The sequence below is a fragment of the Oncorhynchus keta genome, chromosome 28 (genome assembly GCF_023373465.1).
Source record: "Oncorhynchus keta strain PuntledgeMale-10-30-2019 chromosome 28, Oket_V2, whole genome shotgun sequence".
Taxonomy (NCBI): Eukaryota; Metazoa; Chordata; class Actinopteri; order Salmoniformes; family Salmonidae; genus Oncorhynchus; species Oncorhynchus keta.
In genome coordinates this window covers 56751338-56757768 of record NC_068448.1, presented here as the reverse complement: position 1 = coordinate 56757768, position 6431 = coordinate 56751338, and the positions used below count along the sequence as shown (strand labels likewise).

The window sequence follows — 6431 nt, the reverse complement described above, 5'->3', positions numbered from 1 at the left end:
CCATAAGCACAAAGTGTCTCCGCTTTCCCAGCCCACCATGCCGAACACCATTGCCAGTGTACCGAAGCCGGATAAAGGACTATGGCTGAGTTTACACAGGCAGCCCAATTCTGATATTTTTCTTTTGACCAGATCACTTCTAAAAGATAGTTGTAACTAACCTGGTTCAGTTTATCAACCAGCCAATTATTAGAATCAGGTGTCTAGATAAGGGTTGGAGTGAATACCTACAGCACGGTAGCTCTCCAGGAACAGGGTTGGAGACCCCTGATGTAGAACCACCATAAATATGGACATTTTCTATTACTCTTTGAAATGTGTCTGCCTTTATGGATTCACAGAAGATATTTGTAGAAGCTGTACAGGGCTGTATAGCATCAAACAGATGTTAGACATTCAGATATCCAAATAATGTTTATTTGTCAAAATGTAAAATACAGGGGAGTGTACAATAAGTAATGCTACCTCAAGAAAACTGGGTATTCAACAAGAATGGTATATGGTAAAAGTAACATACCATTTTTTTTAATGAATAGTGTAAAACAGTTCAGTGTGTCCAAGTTTGTCTCAGGTGCAGAGGCACACAGGTGCAGAGAACTGTAGCTACAGATTGTTACACCAGATAATGTGATTTACCCAAAGAATTTTGGTGACATATTTTTTTATTTATATCTAGTTATATCTAGTCAACTATATCTAGCTGATCGAGACAGGTGGGTGTCCACCCCAAAGTGGTGCATGTCAAGATGACAGAGACCTGTCTCGATCAATGAGAGAAGACATGAAATAGACAAGATGGCAGCTTACACATTGTTGGATTACTTCATGGAGCAAAAAAAGTGTTTATTTTAATAAATTCAAACTGACCCCCTGCAACTGGACACATTTTATGAGACTCCTGTTCCCCTGAATCGAGGACAAAGATGGCATCGCTAAGGTTGGTCGAAGATTCTCTGTTCTATGCCAAATTGCAACTATCCTGTAAATCCTATTAATGGATACCAAAAATCATCGGTTAAACCATATTATGTGGTGTAACAATCTGTGGCTAAGAGAACTGGATATAGTTCTGCTACAATGACGCACGCTGGCAAAGGAATTATGTTTCTGTATCTAGAATCCACTTCAGGAAGAAACACAGTCACCACACAGTATTGTCTGTAAGACAACAACAAAAAAGTATGCTATATTGTACAGTTTGAACGACAGTTGAACTGTGCCAACGTAGGTCAACATTAGGGTAGACTAGTTGAATACGCATACATGTGCACAGGCACAGAGATTACATTTACAACAATATCTAACCTAATATAGAGAAATATGGCATGAACCTCAACATTTACTCAATGACCTAGGTAGGTAGACAGACAGTTTCTATCTACAGCCATGTTTATCAGACATGCTTAGGCAAATGTTTTTTTATAGTAAAACCAGCTTAAATTTTTGAGATTTACAACAGTAAATGTTTGTATTATTGTTTCTCCTCACTGTTTGTTAGTCAACTTAGCTAGCTAGCTTGCTGGATAAACATGTGTTTGAAATCCTATATTTTGTCATGCCTATAATTTTGTGAGATTGAAATGCATCCACTGTCCTAATCATAACCAATGTCAACTCTCGTCAACTATGTTACAAAGCTAGCTAGTACAATTATTTACAGGTTCTGATGTTACACGTTCGCTAAACAAGTTACAAATGTGAGGCGTAGCGCATAACAATCTAGCAGGCGCCAGTGTAACTCACTAGCCAACTCCAGTCGTGCTAACCTACTGTACTAAAGTGTGAGGCCTGTCATGGCCAACCTACATTCAATTATTTTCATTACTCCTGTTCCTAAAAGTAAAGAATTACACCACCAACTAACCCTACACCTATATACCACTATTTCGTTTTTTTTTTAAATCACCACCCCATTAACTCTTCTGTAGTAAAATCTCATACAACCAGGTCCTTCTCTGCATCAGCCACCTAGACTAATTGAAAACCCACTACACCATTCCACTACTTTGACCATATCTGCTCCTGCACCATGCCAATGGCCTGGGAGGACAGGACCCCACCCTTCAACATACAATTTGTAACCATTGCTATGAACACTAAGAATCCAACATTACTGAAGCAAAACTCACTCGTTGCCCTATCCCTTTGAGCTGGCACAAATCTACTACTCACTGGTATTCTCTAAGGATCCCTCCCCTTGACCCATCCTCCTCCATTCTCTTCACTGCCTCAACACCCTCTGCACTATGTTGTCTCTGGCCACTTCAACCTGCCTCTCTCGCCCCGGACATTTGCAATACCCTGCTAAATGTACAACCCTACAGGTGACACACAACTTTATCAACCGAAACTCCACAATCCTCTGTCCCATGCCCTCCTGCACACGTCCCACATCTTGGAATCTCCCTCCTACACACTGCTGCAACATGACCATAAATGTTGCACCTGAAACAGCGCAATGGATTCTGCACCAAAGCTCTAACAGGGTAACTGATATATCCTAACATGACTTTGTCTGGTAGAGACTCTGACTCAAATCTCAAAAGGACTGATAATGACTCCAATGTGTCTGTGTTGCATCAAACAGAGGATGTCACAACACCAGGAATATTCAACTTCAATTGATCCACCTCCACACTTAACGCTACCCCAGAAATCACTCATTTCAATAGTTCCCTGTTCAGAAGAGCAAGAAACAGATCTTGACCCAATTAGTGTGACATGAAGAGTCTATTCCCTCTGGTCAAAAGAAACATAAACACATATCACAAGTCCACTGATTAATTTGCCGCCAACTCCTTTCTCGCCCAACCTGAAACCACAAACGGATCGGGCCAAAAGGAAAGGGTCCACTTTCTCCAAAAATGTCACTCCTACTGGTTCAGATTCTTCTTTATCATGTCTGATGCCATTCTTCCTCAACACACATCTTCCCACCACACTTGTCTCTTCTACTTCTTCCTCGCTGTCCATAATCACATCTATCTGTACATCTCTAAGTGATGGCGCCGGAGGGGATGGCTGCCGTGCTATTTACCATGCTATTTTGTTTGTTTTTTCGCGTTGTGCAAGGAGGCCAACAAACCTGACTCAATTACACCAGCTCTGTCAGGAGGAATGGGCCAAAATTCACCCAACTTATTGTGGGAAGCTTGTAAAAGGCTACCCAAAACGTTTGACCCAAGTTAAACAATTATAAGGCAATCCTACCAAATACTAATTGAGTGTATGTAAACTTCTGACCCACTGGGAATGTGATGAAAGAAATAAAAGCTGAAATGAATAATTCTGTCTACTATTATTCTGACATTTCACATTCTTAAAATAAAGTGGTGATCCTATTTGACCTAAGACGGGGAATTTTTACTAAGATTAAATGTCAGGAATTGTGAAAACTGAGTTTAAATGTGTTTGGCTAAGGTGTATGTAAACTTCCGACTTCAACTGTATGACCAAATCAAGATGACATTTTGTACCGTGCTGCTTTTCCCACTTAACTGACAAAACATGTGTGTGCACTGAGACATTCAACTTGGCAGCAATATCATTGCCTTCTTTCAGGTCATTGAGCCTTGACATCTTTCCTGGACCTATAGCTGGTCTATCCTAACTGAACGTTTCTCAATTATGTGCCATGTAATTTTGGTGTATCTTGGCTAAGGTCATAGTGCTTCCTAAAGCCTGAAAATGTACCAAATACACAGCAACAATCTGAGTTAAGAGTTCTACCAGGGCACATTCCATGCATCAACTTGAAATGCATCACGAGCAAGTTGGTACTTCCATGACTAGCATGGCAAACAAAACACATCATCATAACTTAATTGGCATTAGTGCAGGAGTCTAGCTCTGAGCTCAACAACCCTTGGTGTCTCCTTAACCTCCCCAATGTCTATGTTGTACACAGTTGTCTGTATGAAGGTGTACATGTTGCGCAGTATTGTATTGTAAGCAGTACCAAAACCAAAGTGAGTCTGGAAAAATTAATTGAAGGCACCAAGAGCACTCGTTCTTGCACGGCAAGGCTCGCTTGTCCAGGATGATGAAGTAAGTATGGATGCTGCTCTTCCTGGTCCCGACTGCAAGAAGATATAGTTGCCGGCTCTGGTCAATCGCATCAACGTGCTCCGGGATACTGGTCCCTGCCTGAAGACGACAAAAACAAACACCATCATTAGTTCATCATAACGGCTACAACACTGTCCAAGAATAAGAATGCCAATACAAACCTTTTGGAATATCACAAGATGCTCTTCAGCTTGGGATTACATACCTCTTGTCTGGTCTTTTCTGGCCTTGTGAGGAAGAAGGAATCAAATGGAGCAGGAGAAGGATGAGGAAAGGTCATTGTCCCATCCTAAACAAAGAAGAGATCTGATTAAAATGGTAAATTCCATCATCAGTGACATTAACATTTCAGAGTTATTTGAAATATAAATGATAAATGATGATCATCTAACTGTCAGCATTCGTGCCAGCTCCCTCATCAACTAGAGATTCTGCCATCTGGTTCAGCTCCTGATGTTCAGCTCCCTCATCAACTAGAGATTCTGCCATCTGGTTCAGCTCCTGATGTTCAGCTCCCTCATCAACTAGAGATTCTGCCATCTGGTTCAGCTCCTGATGTTCAGCTCCCTGAGTGGCCTTGCTTAAGGTATTGCTCAGCGTCATGATCTTTTACTTGAATGTCACCTCTCCAAACATCAGCACCAAGTCCTGTTCAAACTGAAACAAATGAGACAAGGAACAAAACATTAGTACATTTCCTTCTCACAAAACATTCCACTTTAACCTCCAAAACAGAGTTTGAGTAAATCACCAGCACACATTAATTTAACTATTATCACGGAAGTGTTGTTTCTGTTTAAATTTACTGGCCAACCTGAATTGGCATCTAGAGATTAAATGCAATTTATACAACTTAAAACTGTTCTTTAAAAAAAAGTCTTACCAAGCCCTTCACATCTAGAAAGGGTGGAAATTCGGTTAGGATAGTGGAGCATTTACCCGGGTCGTGGGTCATCTTCTTCCTGTCCTCAAAGGTCTATTTCAGCTTCTGTTTGACTGTTTCTTCATCAGAAAAATGCTACATAAGAAAAATGGACTCTCTGCACTGGTCTTCACTCAGGGTAACCAAAGTGGATGGACTGGACTCCCTCTCAGTAGTTCGCCCTGCAGAGTATAGTTGAGTGGGCCGTCTCTCAGATGAAGCCAAATTCCTCTGAATGGTTTTGATTCCATATGAGAGGTACCCTTCTCAACTATTAGGCTCGTAAATAACATTCCTTAAGAAAATGAACATGGCTACCAATCTCTATATATATATATTTTTTTTTTAAATAACCAAGTCCCATTTTGTCAGATACCATACCAGACAAATTAAACGCAGATGCCCTTTATCAGTTGTAATGTATACTTACATATCCATTTGCGGTGTGTAGGGATCCTTCTGGTATGGGAACAAGGAGACTATGCCTTGTGCAAATGTTTCTCTCACACTGCGCGGTGTGATGTCCTGACAAGAATATAATACTATGTTTAGGCGGCAATCAGAATCTCCACAAGCAGCCTTGGTCCCCAGTCAGCTAAATATCAGGAGTGATTTTTTAAGCAGTATCATGCTCATCGAGGTTGATACAAGAGAAATCTTCTACCAATAGCAGTGGATGGTCAGCAGTTGCCTAACTAATTATGTGACTGAGATACTGATACAGAAGTCATTTTTAACATTCAGCAGATATGGGAGCAAGTAATGCTCAACAATTTTCACAATGAATCTTTCCTTTAAACTTACCCGTGAGTTTCTGTCATTGCCTAAAAAAGAATGTTGATCATATTTCGTCTGGTGCAGTCAGTTAGTTTTGGAGTATTCCTTGATGACAACCTCTCCACCAGGCTTTTTCCTCAGTATGCTCTCTATTATCTGTAAAAATACAAATACATCTGTGAAATTGACGCTTTCATGTGGGGCTTCCATCCTCACTCAAAATGATTGTATCATCCGACTCATGGTGTAAACCACCCATCACCGAACTGGCAGAGACAGGACTCATCAGGGAAGATTCTGAAATACACAAAGTTGACAATACAGGCATGTCAAATGTATGGTTAGATATTGAACGTGATGCCACAAGTAATCAAGAACTGAAAACCAGCACATACCTTTAGCATCATTGTTCAGTGTGAGCTTGAAAACATATCTGCCTCTAACCCTAGGAAGCTCTTTGCCACCTTCTCCTCCCTCCTGAATCCTCCTCCCCTCCTCCCCCTCCTCCCTCTCTGCAGATGACTTCGTCAACCATTTTGAAAAGAAGGTCGACGACATCCGATCCTCGTTTGCTAAGTCAAACGACACCGCTGGTTCTGCTCACACTGCCCTACCCTGTGCTCTGACCTCTTTCTCCCCTCTCTCTCTAGATGAAATCTCGCGT

At 41.1% G+C, this 6431-nt stretch overlaps 1 long non-coding RNA gene across 1 annotated transcript; it reads right to left on the bottom strand.

The window, feature by feature from the left end:
* Positions 1-476: 476 nt before the first annotated feature.
* Positions 477-4715, bottom strand: LOC118360498 (uncharacterized). The gene is made up of 3 exons (XR_004820880.2): positions 4461-4715; positions 4274-4357; positions 477-4146 (listed from the first exon to the last, which is right to left on the bottom strand). It is a non-coding gene; the product is annotated as an uncharacterized LOC118360498 (long non-coding RNA).
* Between the last annotated feature and the right edge of the window lie 1716 nt (positions 4716-6431).